Source organism: Arachis hypogaea, chromosome 4 (assembly GCF_003086295.3).
Source record: "Arachis hypogaea cultivar Tifrunner chromosome 4, arahy.Tifrunner.gnm2.J5K5, whole genome shotgun sequence".
Classification (NCBI taxonomy): domain Eukaryota; kingdom Viridiplantae; phylum Streptophyta; class Magnoliopsida; order Fabales; family Fabaceae; genus Arachis; species Arachis hypogaea.
In genome coordinates this window covers 98983637-98999063 of record NC_092039.1, presented here as the reverse complement: position 1 = coordinate 98999063, position 15427 = coordinate 98983637, and the positions used below count along the sequence as shown (strand labels likewise).

General features: G+C 38.3%; 1 non-coding gene across 1 annotated transcript; it reads right to left on the bottom strand.

Moving 5' to 3' along the window:
• Window positions 1-893: 893 nt before the first annotated feature.
• LOC112799023 (small nucleolar RNA R71) lies at window positions 894-1001 on the bottom strand. Its single transcript, XR_003200613.1, has one exon. It is a non-coding gene; the product is annotated as a small nucleolar RNA R71 (small nucleolar RNA).
• Between the last annotated feature and the right edge of the window lie 14426 nt (window positions 1002-15427).

Below are 15427 nucleotides of genomic sequence, written 5' to 3'. Positions count from 1 at the left end.
ACATCTGTTTCAAAATAGTTTTCAATTAAATCCTTTTGATTTCTAATTTCAAAATCTTTTTCAAAAATCACTTGATTTCTTTTCCATTTTCATTTTCGAAAATTAAGTAATGTTTCTCAAAAATGTTTTCAAAATTTTTCACTTAATTTTCGAAAATTACTTCCCTCCTTCTCACATCCTTCTATTTATGGACTAACACTATCCCTTAATGCAAAATTCGAACTCCATCTTCTTTGTTAAGTTCGAATTTTCCATTCCTGTCTTCTACTCTTCTTTTCCTCTGACACCTAAAGGGATCTCTATACTGTGACATAGAGGATTCCACATTTTCTTGTTCCCTTATCTTTCTTATGAGCAGGAGCAAAGACAAAGGCATTCTTGTTGAGGCTGATCCTGAACCTGAAAGGACCTTGAAGAGAAAGCTAAGAGAAGCCAAAGCACAACTCTCTTTAGCGCACCTGAACGAACTCTTCAAGGAGGAAGAACAAATGGCAGCCGAAAACAACAACAATGCCAACAATGCAAGGAAGGTGCTGGGTGACTTCACTGCACCTACTCCCGATTTCTATGGGAGAAGCATCTCTATCCCTGCCATTGGAGCAAACAACTTTGAGCTTAAGCCTCAATTAGTTTCTCTAATGCAACAGAATTGCAAGTTCCATGGACTTCCACTGGAAGATCCTCATCAGTTTTTAGCTGAGTTCTTGCAAATCTGTGACACTGTCAAGACTAATGGGGTTGACCCTGAGGTCTACAGACTTATGCTATTCCCTTTTACTGTAAGAGACAGAGCTAGAACATGGTTGGACTCTCAACCTAAAGAAAGTCTGGACTCTTGGGAAAAGCTAGTCAATGCCTTCTTGGCAAAGTTCTCTCCACCTCAAAAATTGAGTAAGCTTAGAGTGGAAGTCCAAACCTTCAGACAGAAGGAAGGAGAATCCCTCTATGAAGCTTGGGAAAGATACAAACAATTGATCAGAAAGTGTCCCACTGATATGCTTTCTGAATGGAGCATCATAGGTATTTTCTATAATGGTCTCTCTGAACTGTCCAAGATGTCTTTGGATAGCTCTTCTGGAGGATCTCTTCATCTGAAGAAGACGCCTACTGAAGCTCAAGAACTGATTGAAATGGTTGCAAATAACCAATTCATGTACACTTCTGAAAGAAATCCTGTGAACAATGGGACTAGTTAGAAGAAAGGAGTTCTTGAGATTGATACTCTGAATGCCATATTGGCTCAGAACAAAATATTGACTCAACAAGTCAATATGATTTCTCAAAGTCTGTCTGGAATGCAAAATGCACCAAGCAGTACTAAGGAAGCTTCATCTGAGGAAGAAGCTTATGATCCTGAGAACCCTTCAATAGAAGAGGTGAATTACATGGGAGAACCCTATGGAAACACCTATAATCCTTCATGGAGGAATCATCCAAATCTTTCATGGAAGGATCAACAGAGACCTCAATAAGGTTTCAATAATAATAATGGTGGAAGAAACAGGTTTAGCAATAGCAAGCCTTTTCCATCATCTTCTCAGCAACAGACAGAGAGTTCTAAGCAGAATACTTCTGATTTAGCAACCATTGTCTCTGATCTAATCAAGACCACTCAAAGTTTCATGACTGAAACAAGGTCTTCCATTAGAAATTTGGAAGGACAAGTGGGTCAGCTGAGCAAGAAAATTACTGAACTCCCTCCAAGTACTCTCCCAAGCAATACAGAAGAAAATCCAAAAGGAGAGTGCAAGGCCATCAACATGGCCGAATTTTGGGAGGAAGAAGAGGCAGTGAACGCCACTGAGGAAGGCCTCACTGGGCGTCCACTGGCCTCCAATGAGTTCCCTAATGAGGAACCATGGGAATCTGAGGCTCAAAATGAGACCATAGAGATTCCATTGGACTTACTTCTGCCATTCATGAGCTCTGATGAGTATTCTTCCTCTGAAGAAGATGAGTATGTCACTGAAGAGCAAGTTGCCAAATACCTTGGAGCAATCATGAAGCTAAATGACAAGTTATTTGGAAATGAGACTTGGGAGGATGAACCTTCTTTGCTCACCAAAGAACTGGATGACTTGTCTAGGCAGAAACTGCCTCAAAAGAGGCAGGACCCTGGGAAGTTTTCAATACCTTGTACCATAGGCACCATGACCTTCAAGAAGGCCTTGTGTGACTTAGGGTCAAGTGTAAACCTCATGCCCCTCTCTGTAATGGAGAAGCTAGGGATCTTTGAGGTACAAGCTGCAAGAATCTCACTAGAGATGGCAGACAACTTAAGAAAACAAGCTTATGGACTTGTAGAGGATGTTTTGGTGAAGATTGAAGACCATTACATCCCTGCTGATTTCATAGTCCTAGAGACTGGGAAGTGCATGGATGAATCCATCATCCTTGGCAGACCCTTCCTAGCCACAGCAAAGGCTGTGATTGATGTTGATAGAGGAGAGTTGATCATTCAAGTGAATGAAGAATCCTTGGTGTTTAAGGCCCAAGGATATCCCTCTGTCATCATGGAGAGGAAGCATGAAGAGCTTCTCTCAAAACAGAGCCAAACAGAGCCCCCACAGTCAAACTCTAAGTTTGGTGTTGGGAGGCCACAACCAAACTCTAAGTTTGGTGTTGAACCCCCACATTCAAACTCTAAGTTTGGTGTTGGGAGGTTCCAACACGGTTCTGAGCATTTCTGAGGCTCCATGAGAGTCCTCTGTCAAGCTAATGACACTAAAAAACCGCTTGTTGGGAGGCAACCCAATGTTTTATATTTAATTATTTTCTTTTGTTATTTTATCTCTTTTGTAGGTTGATGATCATGAGAAGTCACAAAATTAATTGAAAAAGCAAAAACAGAATAAAAAACAGGAAGAAAAACAGCACACCCTGGAGGAAGATGCTGCTGGCGTTTAAACGCCAGTAAGCCTAGCAGTTGGGCGTTTAACGCCCAGTCTGGCACCATTCTGGGCGTTTAACGCCAGAAAGGGGCACCAGACTGGCGTTAAACGCCAGGAAAGGGCAAGAACCTGGCGTTAAACGCCAGGAATGGGCACCAGCCCGGTGTTTAACGCCAGAATTGGCTCAAAACGTGAATTTTGATGCCATTTGGTGTAGGGATGACTTTTCCTTGACACCACAAGATCTGTGGACCCCACAGGACCCCACCACCACTCTCTCTCTTCTTCCCCCATTCACCAATCACCTCAACACCTCTTCCCCAAAAACCCTTCACCTATCAAATCCCATCTTTCTCTTCACCACTCACATCCATCCTTCATAAATCCCCACCAACCTCACCCTTCAAATTCAAACCACTTTACCTCCCAAACCCACCCATAATGGCCGAACCATTACCCCCCCTCTCTCCTATATATACCCTTCTTCAACCCTTCATTTTCACACCACCTAAACACCACTTCTCCCCCTCTTTGGCCGAACACACCACCATCTCCCTCTTCCTCATTTCTTCTTCTTCTTCTACTCTCTTCTTTCTTCTTTTGCTCGAGGACGAGCAAACATTTTAAGTTTGGTGTGGTAAAAGCATTGCTTTTTGTTTTTCCATAACCATCTATGGCATCCAAGGCCGGAGAAACCTCTAGAAAGAGGAAAGGGAAGGCAAAAGCTTCCACCTCCGAGTCATGGGAGATGGATAGGTTCATCTCAAGGGTGCATCAAGACCACTTCTATGAAGTTGTGGCCTTGAAGAAGGTGATCCCCGAGGTCCCCTTTTCACTCAAAAAGGGTGAATATCCAGAGATCCGACATGAGATCCGAAGAAGAGGTTGGGAAGTTCTTACCAACCCCATTCAACAAGTCGGAATCTTGATGGTTCAAGAGTTCTATGCCAATGCATGGATCACCAAGAACCATGACCAAAGTGTGAACCCGAATCCAAAGAATTATCTTACTATGGTTCGGGGGAAATACTTGGATTTTAGTCCGGAGAGTGTGAGGGTGGCGTTCAACTTGCCTATGATGCAAGGAGATGAACATCCTTACACAAGAAGGGTCAACTTTGATCAAAGGTTGGACCAAGTCCTCACAGTCATATGTGAAGAGGGCGCACAATGGAAGCAAGATTCAAGGGGAAAGCCGGTCCAATTGAGAAGGCATGACCTCAAGCCCGTGGCTAGAGGATGGTTAGAGTTCATACAACACTCAATCATTCCCACTAGCAACCGGTCCGAAGTTACCATAGACCGGGCTATCATGATCCATAGCATCATGACTGGAGAAGAAATAGAGGTTCATGAGGTTATAGCCCAAGAACTCTATAAGGTGGCGGACAAGTCCTCTACCTTGGCAAGGTTAGCCTTTCCTCATCTCATTTGTCACCTCTGTTATTCAGTTGGAGTTGACATAGAGGGAGACACCCCCATTGAGGAGGACAAGCCCATCACTAAGAAGAGGATGGAGCACACAAGAGATCCCACTCATCATGAAATCCCTGAGATTCCTCAAGGGATGCACTTTCCTCCACAAAACTATTGGGAGCAACTAAACACCTCCCTAGGAGAATTGAGTTCCAACATGGGACAACTAAGGGTGGAGCATCAAGAACACTCCATCATCCTTCATGAGATTAGAGAAGATCAAAGAATCATGAAGGAGGAGCAACAAAGACAAGGAAGAGACATTGAGGAGCTCAAGCACTCCATAGGATCTTCAAGAGCAAGAAAGAGCCGCCATCACTAAGGTGGACCCGTTCTTTGATTTCCTTGTTCTTTATTCCTCTGTTTTTCAAATTTTAGTGCTTATGTTTATCCATGTTTGTGTCTTGTGATCATTAGTGTCTTAGTGTCTATGCCTTAAAGTTATGAATGTCCTATGAATCCATCACCTTTCTTGAATAAAAATGTGTTTAATTGAAAAAGGAAGAATTGCATGAATTTTGAATTTTATAACAGTTTAATTATTTTGATGTGGTGGCAATATTTTTGTTCTCTGAATGAATGCTTAAACAGTGCATATGTATCTTGAATTTGTGGTTCATGAATGTTGGCTCTTGAAAGAATGATGAAAAAGGAGACATGTTACTGAGGATCTGAAAAATCATTAAAATGATTCTTGAAACAAGAAAAAGCTATTCAAAAACAAAAAAAAAACAAAAAAAAGAAAAATCGAAAAAAAAAACGAAAAAATATATATATATAGAGAAATAAAGAGTTGTGATCCAAGGCAAATAAGAGTGTGCTTAAGAACCCTGGACACCTCTAATTGGGGACTTTAGCAAAGCTGAGTCACAATCTGAAAGGGTTCACCCAATTATGTGTCTGTGGCATGTATGTATTCGGTGGTAATACTGGAAGACAGAGTGCTTTGGGCCACAGCCAAGACTCAATAAATAGCTATGTTCAAGAATCATCATACTTTACTAAGAGAATCATTAACACTATCTGGACTCTGAGTTCCTAAAGAAGCCAATCATTCTGAATTTCAAAGGATAGAGTGAGATGCCAAAACTATTCAGAGGCAAAAAGTTAAAAGTCCCGCTCATCTAATTAATACTGATCTTCACAGATGTTTTTGGAATTCATTGCATATTCTCTTCTTTTTATCTTGTTTGATTTTTAGTTGCTTGGGGACAAGCAACAATTTAAGTTTGGTGTTGTGATGAGCGGATAATTTGTATACTTTTTGGCATTGTTTTTAGTATGTTTTTGTTATGATCTAGTTAGTTTTTAGTATATTTTTATTAGTTTTTAGTTAAAATTCACTTTTCTGGACTTTACTATGAGTTTGTGTGTTTTTCTGTGATTTCAGGTATTTTCTGGCTGAAATTGAGGGACCTGAGCAAAAATCTGATTCGGAGACCAAAAAGGACTGCAGATGCTGTTGGATTCTGACCTCCCTGCACTCAAAGTGGATTTTCTGGAGCTACAGAAGCCCAATTGGCGCGCTCTCAACGGCGTTGGAAAGTAGACATCCTGGGCTTTCCAGAAATATATGATAGTCCATACTTTGCCCAAGATTTGATGGCCCAAACCGGCGTTCAAAGTCACCTCAAGAAATCCCAGCGTTAAACGCTGGAACTGGCACCCAAATGGGAGTTAAACGCCCAAATTGGCACTAAAGCTGGCGTTTAACTCCAAGAGGAGTCTCTGCACGAAATTTGCTTCATTGCTCAGCCCAAGCACACACCAAGTGGGCCCGGAAGTGGATTTTTATGTCATTTACTCATTTCTGTACACCTTAGGCTACTAGTTCTTATAAGTAGGACCTTTTACTATTGTATTAGAGGACTTTGGTAGCTATCTTCATTTTTATGCTATCTTAGATCATTGGGAGGCTGGCCATTCGGCCATGCCTAGACCTCATGCTTATGTATTTTCAACGGTGGAGTTTCTACACACCATAGATTAAGGTGTGGAGCTCTGCTGTACCTCGAGTATTAATGCAATTACTATTGTTCTTCCATTCAATTCCGCTTGTTCTTTGTCCAAGATATCACTTGTTCTTCAACTTGATGAATGTGATGACCCGTGACACTCATCATCATTCTCACCCATGAACAAGGTGACTGACAACCACTCTTGTTCTACAAGCGATCAAGGCCCTAGTGAATATCTCTTGGATTCCTGATTGCACGATGCATGGTTGATCGCCTGACAACCGAGTGCTCGTCTGACAAACGAGCCAACCATTCCGTGAGATCAGAGTCTTCGTGGTATAGGCAAGAACTGATGGCGGCATTCAAGAGAATCCGGAAGGTCTAACCTTGTCTGTGGTATTCTGAGTAGGATTCAATGACTGAATGACTGTGACGTGCTTCAAACTCCTGAGGGCGGGGCGTTAGTGACAGACGCAAAAGAATCACTGGATTCTATTCCGGCCTGATTGAGAACCGACAGATGAATTCCGCTATGCTGTGACAGAGCATATGCAATCGCTTTCACTGAGAGGATGGGAGGTAGCCACTGACAACGGTGAAACCCTTGCTTAAGCTTGCCATGGAAAGGAGTAAGAAGGATTGGATGAAGACAGTAGGAAAGCAGAGAGACGGAAGGGAAGGCATCTTCATGCGCTTATCTGAAGTTCCTACCAATGAATTACATAAGTATCACTATCTTTATCTTTTATGTTATTTTCGTTCATCACCATATACATTTGAGTTTGCCTGACTAAGATTTACAAGATGACCATAGCTTGCTTCAATACTAACAATCTCCGTGGGATCGACCCTTACTCGCGTAAGGTTTATTACTTGGACGACCCAGTGCACTTGCTGGTTAGTTGTGCGAAGTTGTGTAATGCCATGGTATTGAGCTACCACGTTTTTGGAGCCATTACCGGGGATTATGAGAGTTGTGAAAAAGTATTGTTCACAATTTCGCGCACCAACATCAAAATACCAAACTCTATATCATAATATAACAAGCAAATTGCTAACATAAATAACATTATTTTTGTGTCTATTATACTAAGATAATTCTTAAATTACATTAACTTTTTACTATTTATATTCTATAGTCTCATCATTATTATCAAAAGCATTATCTACGGAGTTTTCTGTAAATTTCATAAAATTAGCGAATAATTAATCAATAAATTAATTTTAATAAAGGAAATTAGAATTGTGATTTTTATATTAAATTAGGATAGAGTTCGTTAAAACAAGAATTCTGATACTAATTTCAAAGAATTTGGCCCAAAATTGGACCGAATCAGTCGAACTAGGCCCAAAATAGGCTCAAGGCTGAACCGAGCCCATCCATTAAAGAAGACACAGCTCCCTATTTCCCTTCTTCTTCTCATTCACACTGGGTAACATACTTGAGGTGGTGGAGGAAGAACAAACCCTTGTTCCCAAATCAGACCTCTATAACTTCCCAATCCAAGCTTCGATCGCCGCACCGTTTGCGGCAACGTGATCACTGCGCCAAGTTCTACGACTCTACCAGAAAATTTTTATAGGTAAGCCGCTCTATCACCTCAGCCTCTCTACTCCTCAATTTTTCGACATTTAAGAGAATCCAAGTTGAGAATTAGTTGATTTTCGTTCTCTAGGTTCAATTTAGCTTATGAAGCTTGTTGGACTTGGCTTTCTTGGTCTGTGGATATGGTGAGGTCTCTAACCCTAGCCAAATTTTGGTTCTAGTATGTTAAATTGTGAATTTTGAGTATCTATGGTGATATATATGAAATTAGGTGTATATATGCATATGTTGGAGCTTGAATTGTGAGCTTTGGAACTTGATGGAGGTTGGGTACTTGAGCTTTGATGATTTTGGGGCTTGAAGGGCTGTGTTGGTTGGTGTTTCACCTTGGACAATACGCAAAAATTGGCCAAGGTATGATTTAGGTTTCTCGTATTTAACATATAATGTTCTGTGAAAACTTAGGTTAGGTGACCATAGAATAGGCTAGAACGTATAAATTTATTTGATGCTTAGTGATCTATATGAGAATTTTGTTTTGGCTTTGGTGCTTGTTAAATGGATGATAAGTGATGAAGTGATGATGATATGTATATAAGTGTATATTGAGTAAGAACATGTTGATCTTGTTAAAGTAAAGGAGATATTCATGTACGATGTGGCTGAATGGGAAATGGTAGAGGTGAAGTGGTATTGCTAAAGATGTGTTTTGATAATGGATACAAGTTTGTTAAGTGAATTAAGTTTGATTCTTAATGAAAAATGAGGTTTTGTGATTTTGAGTAAAATTAGTTTTTGGCCGAACTTCGGCAAGCCATAACTAGGCTTCCAGACCCCCAAATTATTTTAAACTTATTTTGTATGAAAATTAGGTCCGTGAAGTTTACGCCATTTGAAGAATGGAGAAAAAATGATTTAAAATGAAAAAGTTATGCGCGTCGAAAGTTTGGACGTGAAATCTAGAATTCTGCAGCATTTCAGACTTGGCAATTTTTTTTGGAAAAATGCATGTCCACGCGTACGCGTGATTTGAGATTTGTGTACGCGACCACCCGCTTGTGACGCGGCCAACCCTTTCGGGTTAGGATTCATGCATACGCGTACAGGGAGCTTCCGTATGCAAGCAAGGGTTTTCGCACGCCCATGCCTACACGTGGCCCACGCATACGCGTGGCCCCTATTTAATCAAACCTGGGTTTATGGATTTTAAACCTAATTTTGAACATCTAAACCTCTATTTTCATTCTTTTAGTCATAAAACATAGTAGTAACTCTGGTGGTAAGTTGAAGCTAGGAAATAGAGATAACTTAGAGATGAAGTAAAGGTAAAAAAAGATGAGATTTAGGATGACTGTGTGGTGGCCAGAATGCTCAAGATGTGTGTGTGGCCGAAATGATCAAGATGACAAGGTATGTGTATGATCCCGCTTGCGTATTAACTTGAAAATGTGTTCGGATGGCAAGTTGAGGACGGAAGTTCCCTCTCTTGTCGTGACGGGGATGTGGGGAAGGTGCAAAGGCACTCTCTTTTGTATTGTTTTTCCCACATTCTTCTCTGGTTGCAAGGTGGAAAGGCACACTCCTTCGATGTGGAAAGGCACTTTCCTTCGTATATCCTCCAGGAGAAGGTGGAAATGCACACTCCTTCGATGTTGAAAGGCACTCTCCTTCATTTATGATCCTCCTGGAGATGCACAACTTAGAGACCAATGTCTGGGTTAGCTACTAGATGTGTCGGGTTCTTACAAAATAACCGACACGTGAGCTCACGGCCAGTAGGATAGACATACATCATATGCATATGTGTGTTTTGTTTAAAGGTAAATTAATTGGGCTTGCCTATGTGATTATCATGCTTACCTGTTATCCTTGCTACTTGCATTACTTGTACTTTACTTGTGCTTGCTTTGTCTTCCTTATTTGTCTGTGTTGTTCTGCTGGTTATTTTGAAGGATTGTGGAGGAAGGGAAAATGGTTAAGGGTTTTAGTTAGAATTCGGTTAAGATTAAGAACCTTAGTGGACCACCTTGATTATCACTTTCGTCTTTAAATCCATTAAGTTTTATAATCTGAGTGTCGGCGTTCTAGGATTGCCTCTGGCATTCCCAAGACCTTATATATTATGTGCGTGGCACCTTTACCATGCTGAAAACCTCCGGTTCTTACCCCATACTGTGTTGTTATTTTTCAAATGTAGGTCGAGAGGCACCTCGCTAGGCGTCTGGACTTCTGAAGCGGAGTGGTTTCTGGGTTTCTTTTGTAGTATAGTTGATGTATATGTATACTTAATTTTCTCTTCGCATATCATGTTTATTTTGTTTCCTCTTAGAGGTTAAGGAGAATTAAGGTTTATATTTGTATTTTGGGCATTTTGGGACATGTATATATGTATGTATGTAAATATCCTCTGGCTAGCCTTAGCTTTGCAGGCTGAGTTAGGAGCTTGTTATTTTGTACCCTTGATCCTCTGCTCTTATCTCTTGTACAATATGTTAGTGAACTTTAGCTTTCTTCTCACGCAAGTAATCCTTATTTCTGAGCGTTGCGTTTTTAATTTTACGATTTTGTTTTCTCTATTTTTCAAGGCTCCTAGAATTTCACATTCTTTCAATTATTAAACTTATTATATTTTATTTTAGAGGTCGTAATACCACACCACCTCTATTTTACAGCTTAAGCGTAAAGCTCTGTGTGGTAGGGTGTTACATTTTCTATGTTATCATCCATTGTCAGCTGTAAATCTCAAATGTCACCTCCAACTGATATGAACCATGGCCGTGGAGAAAAACTAACTCAATTTTTTCATTGTCTTCTTCCATGTCATACAAGTCTCATGGTCTCACATAAATTACTACACTCTATTTTTTATCTACTTCACCATCCACGTAATAAACGTGATAAGTCTCTGATGCCAATACGTATGGTCATCATCTTCTCGATTACCGGTGTGTATCAAACGAGAGAAATTAACACTAGTAAGATCCAAACGGTCTTGTTTGATGTCTCTACTGGTAGTTGTATCTGTCTAGATACACTTTAATAATACGACTATGAAATGACAACTATAATTCAATTCAATTCAATTATGTCCACTATTTTTCCATAATATGAAATACTGCCAACAACCACTCTATTGTCACGCATACTTGCTTAACTTTTTGTATTAGAAGAAACATAAACTCCACTATTTTGAATTTTTATCCCTTCTTCCTTTAAGATAGTTCGAAACTTGTATCTATTGACGTTGTACGCCCTAAAATATCTTGTATGAAGCATGGGACCGCATGCAAGCATCTTTATTTCATCTGAATACTACGTACTTTCCATTGGAATCTGGCACCATATAACAAGCATTATCCATATGATCAAAGTTAGATATGCGCAAACAAGTATGATCCTTTATCGGTTACGTACCTGCTCCCGACAATATTCGGTAATCATATCTGAATATAGCTTTCCAGTTGGCATACCCCCTATATACACCCCCTATTAACACAGGGTAGCTTTCCTTCGCCAACGTATTCCTGACATACCTCTGTAAACATCCCTATCGTCACAGGCTGTGACCCCAGGCCGAAAGTATGTATAACAAAACCTTTGTGAATACCCCTGTCCTCATAGGCTGCAATCGTAGGTCGAAGGTTTCCTGAAAAGTAAATCTCGGTGGTCGCACCACCATCTATCTCACTGTCCTTCTGCAGTAGATTCTCACATAATCTTTTTATTATTCACCATCAATTACTCTTTTTGGTTACACATCTTTAGTTCACGCTTCTATTCAGAACCTCATTGCTTCTTTATTCTCTTTGTTTTCTTTTCTTTCTTTTTCTTTTTTTAGTCTTCTACTTTATAAATCTCAAAATATCAAATTATGTTCGCACAATTCCTTCATCTTTTTCTACATGTCTTATGAAAAGAGAATTATAAAACTCTTTAATAATACTCTGTGTTTCTAATGCTTTTAAAAAGTCTTATTACTTTACTTTTCTTTCTTATTAAACAAAAATAAAATAATAGATTTAACAAAAATATACTAATTAAATATGTATAATTACAATAAAGATTAAAAAGTATTAATATTTAATATTTATATTTTTTATTATACAAAAACTAGTTTTATTAAAACTTTATCCTTATAATTTTAGAAATTATACTTTAAACCTTAAGCTTGTAAGTATTTATTTTACCCCAATATTTTTAGAAAAATATTAATTATATCTCACATATTTTAATTTATAAAAGTACCCATAATTTTTATAAAATACCCGAAACTTATATATTTACAAAATCAATCTAAACTTTTATCAAAATACAATTTCATTAATAAAATAATAATGTTATTTTAGTGACAAACACAGCTTTTAAAACTAAAAAATTCTTTATTAAAATCTACTTGAAAATATATGTGATTTTTAATCCGTTTCGAGATTTACAGTTACCGATTTTTCATCGTTTTTCAGTTAATCTCTCGGTCATCAAATCTCATCAATTTTTTCCTTAATAATTTCACATAAACCAGCTCCAAAATTCACTCAAAACTCCTTGTCATAGGCTGTATCCATAAAGACCGAATCATAATCCCAATTTAACAATAATATATCAACAAAATTCAACATAACTCAATTCAAACTCAATACAATCTCAATCAAACTAAAATTCACGTATCACATTAACATCTAATCGGTAAAAATTATCATACCCTACTTCTAGCTCGCTATTCTCACAACCGAAGTAATAGGAAAATTTTTTGACCAAAAAATCTGAGAAGAAAGTGCGAAAGATCGGCTATTTTATCTCTGGGCTCCCTTTGCCGAACATGTATGGAGGGAGAGATTTTTCACCACCGATTTCTCCTAAATAAAAGTGGCATCAACGTGAATAGAAAAAAGATACAAACACTTTAATTGGTTCTGATTTTTTATGGGAGTTACGGATCTCAAGAAATCAAGCTCGGAAGCTCGAAGGTGCCATGGAATCCCACATGGCTTCTCTCTCTCTCTCTCTTTTTCTTTCTTCAAGAGAATGAGAAGTGATGATGATGATGATGATTAGTGAAAAAATGATGATGATTTGAGTGATTAAGTAACACGTAAGGGGCTGGGTGTCACAAGTTAAGCTGGGTGTCATTTTTTAAAGTTACCGAGTCAATGATTCAAATTATAAATATCTTAAACAGATAATTATAAAAACTGGATATTAATAGAGGGTTAAATATATACCAGTTATTAATATAAATGACATTAGTAACACAATGATAAAGGATTACGATGAAACATTAGCAATACCAAGTTCATCAAGAAGTACCGATATTTACTCCTACCGACAGATTTTGAACTTGAAATATTAATTACCAAAATTAAATTATAAAATATTCATTATTAATAAATTACTAAAATTATAATTTTAATTATGTAAAATATTTTATTATAGCAAAATTATATAATAATGTTAATTAATGTAAACTCAAAGTATCATAAGAATTAATTTAAATACCTTTAATAAAATAATTTCTAAAAATAAAAGCTCCAATAAAATACGTTATAAATTATTCATAATTAATAATATAAAATATGTTGTTTAACAAAATATCAATCACTTAATTTAAATCATATAATTTTTACCATTCATAAATTACTAAAATTCTAGTTTCAATAATGCAAAATACCATATATAATAATCGTAGTCAATTTAAACTTCAATAATCATAAAATCAATTTGTTTATATCTAATAAAATAGTTTCCAAATAAATAGTTCAATTAATAAAATAGGTCATAAATAATTTATATGAGAACTTTAAAAAATATGGGTTGCTACAAAGCCCATAAAGCAAGAAGCTGCGAAATACACCACCATAGTTGGGACACGGACTACATACTTTGTGAAATTCACGAAGGATGTTGTGACCATCACATCAGGGCAAAATCCTAGCCCAAAAGGTCATCTGGACTGGATACTTCTGACCCACCATCATCAGAGACGCCTTTCAACTAGTGAAAAGCTGCAAGTAATGCCAAATTCACGCGACCTCTATCAAGCAGCCCCCCATAAGCTCAGCATGATTCTAGCAGATCGCCTTTTTGGGACATGGGGAATTGACCTCGTCGGTCTGTTCCTTATGGCTCTTGGGCATCTCCAATTTCTAATAGTAGCCATTAACTACTACACCAAAAGGATCGAAGCCGAGACGTTGGCCACAATCACGACCACCTAGTGCCAAAATATCTTTTGGAGACAAGTCATAAACCAGTTCAAAATTCCAGAGATTGTGATCTCTGAACGGGACCCAGTTCGCAGATAAGCGCTTTAGAAAATTCCTAGAGGGACTTGGCATCTCCCAAAGGTTCAGCTCGATGGAAAACCCGCAAACTAATGGCCAAGTAGAAACGGCCAACAAGATCATCGTGAAAGGTGTAACGGTCCAATTCCCAATACGTCATGATCATACTAGAAACCGAGTGCTACCAACTTAGTTGCCTAAAACTTTAACTTTTTACTATCAAGCCTGTAATCGAATTAGCGCGCTATCAAATTTTTTGGAAAAACTTTTACTTTATAAAAAGATTTGCGAGGACAGCTAATTAAACATATACAAGTCATAATAAGAATCAAAGAAAGCATACATGGTGCACGGATTCCCACACTCTGTACAATTAAACTAGCAAGTGCACTGAGTCGTCCAAGTAATACCTGAGGTGAGTCAGGGTCGATCCCACGAGGATTATCGGATTGGATCAAATAGTGGTTATCTTGTAAATCTTAGTTAGGCAGATAGAAAAATTATTTAGTTGTTTAAGTGCATAAAAGTAAAATAAACAAAACGTTACTCGATAATTGTGAATCTAATGGTAAGAAGATGGTTAAGACTTCAGAGATGCTTTGTTCTTATGGATTAATACTTTCTTGCTGTATACTTCAACTGTGAATGATTTCTTCTATAGCAGGCTGTATGTGATCAACGCCGGTTTGAGCGGCCGCCAATCTTCCTCTAGGCTGAACACCAGGTTTAGTGCGCATCCAGTCTGAGTGAGGGTGAAGCTCCTGCAGTTCATCCCCTTGGTGATCATACTCAAAATGCCACAGACAAGGTCGAATCTTTCGGATCAGAGAATGCTGCGCCTTGATTCTAGCCTTTACCACAAAGATCCTAATCTCCCCATACCTCGGTTGAACTGATGTCTCGAGAAGTACCCAACGAAGTCGTGAATTAGCCGTCTAAGAGACGTATCCTCAAGCTAGTGGTTCATTGATATCCCATGAAAGATACTTGTTGAACCCATGTAGAATAGAGATAACCTTGTGCCACTTCAACTCATTCATAAGGTTGAAGAACGAAGATATATCTTAGAATAGAATCGAAGTCATATTGAAAATAGATCTGTAGTACTTTTATTAATCCATAAAACTCAGCAGAGCTCCTAACCTTAACCTAGGAGGTTTAGTGACTCATGATGATAGAAGAAATACAGAATAAAACATAAAAGCGGGCAAGAGTCTAAGTGTCTCTAACAATGGTGAAGTCTTGTGTATATATACTAATCTAATAACTAAGGATTAC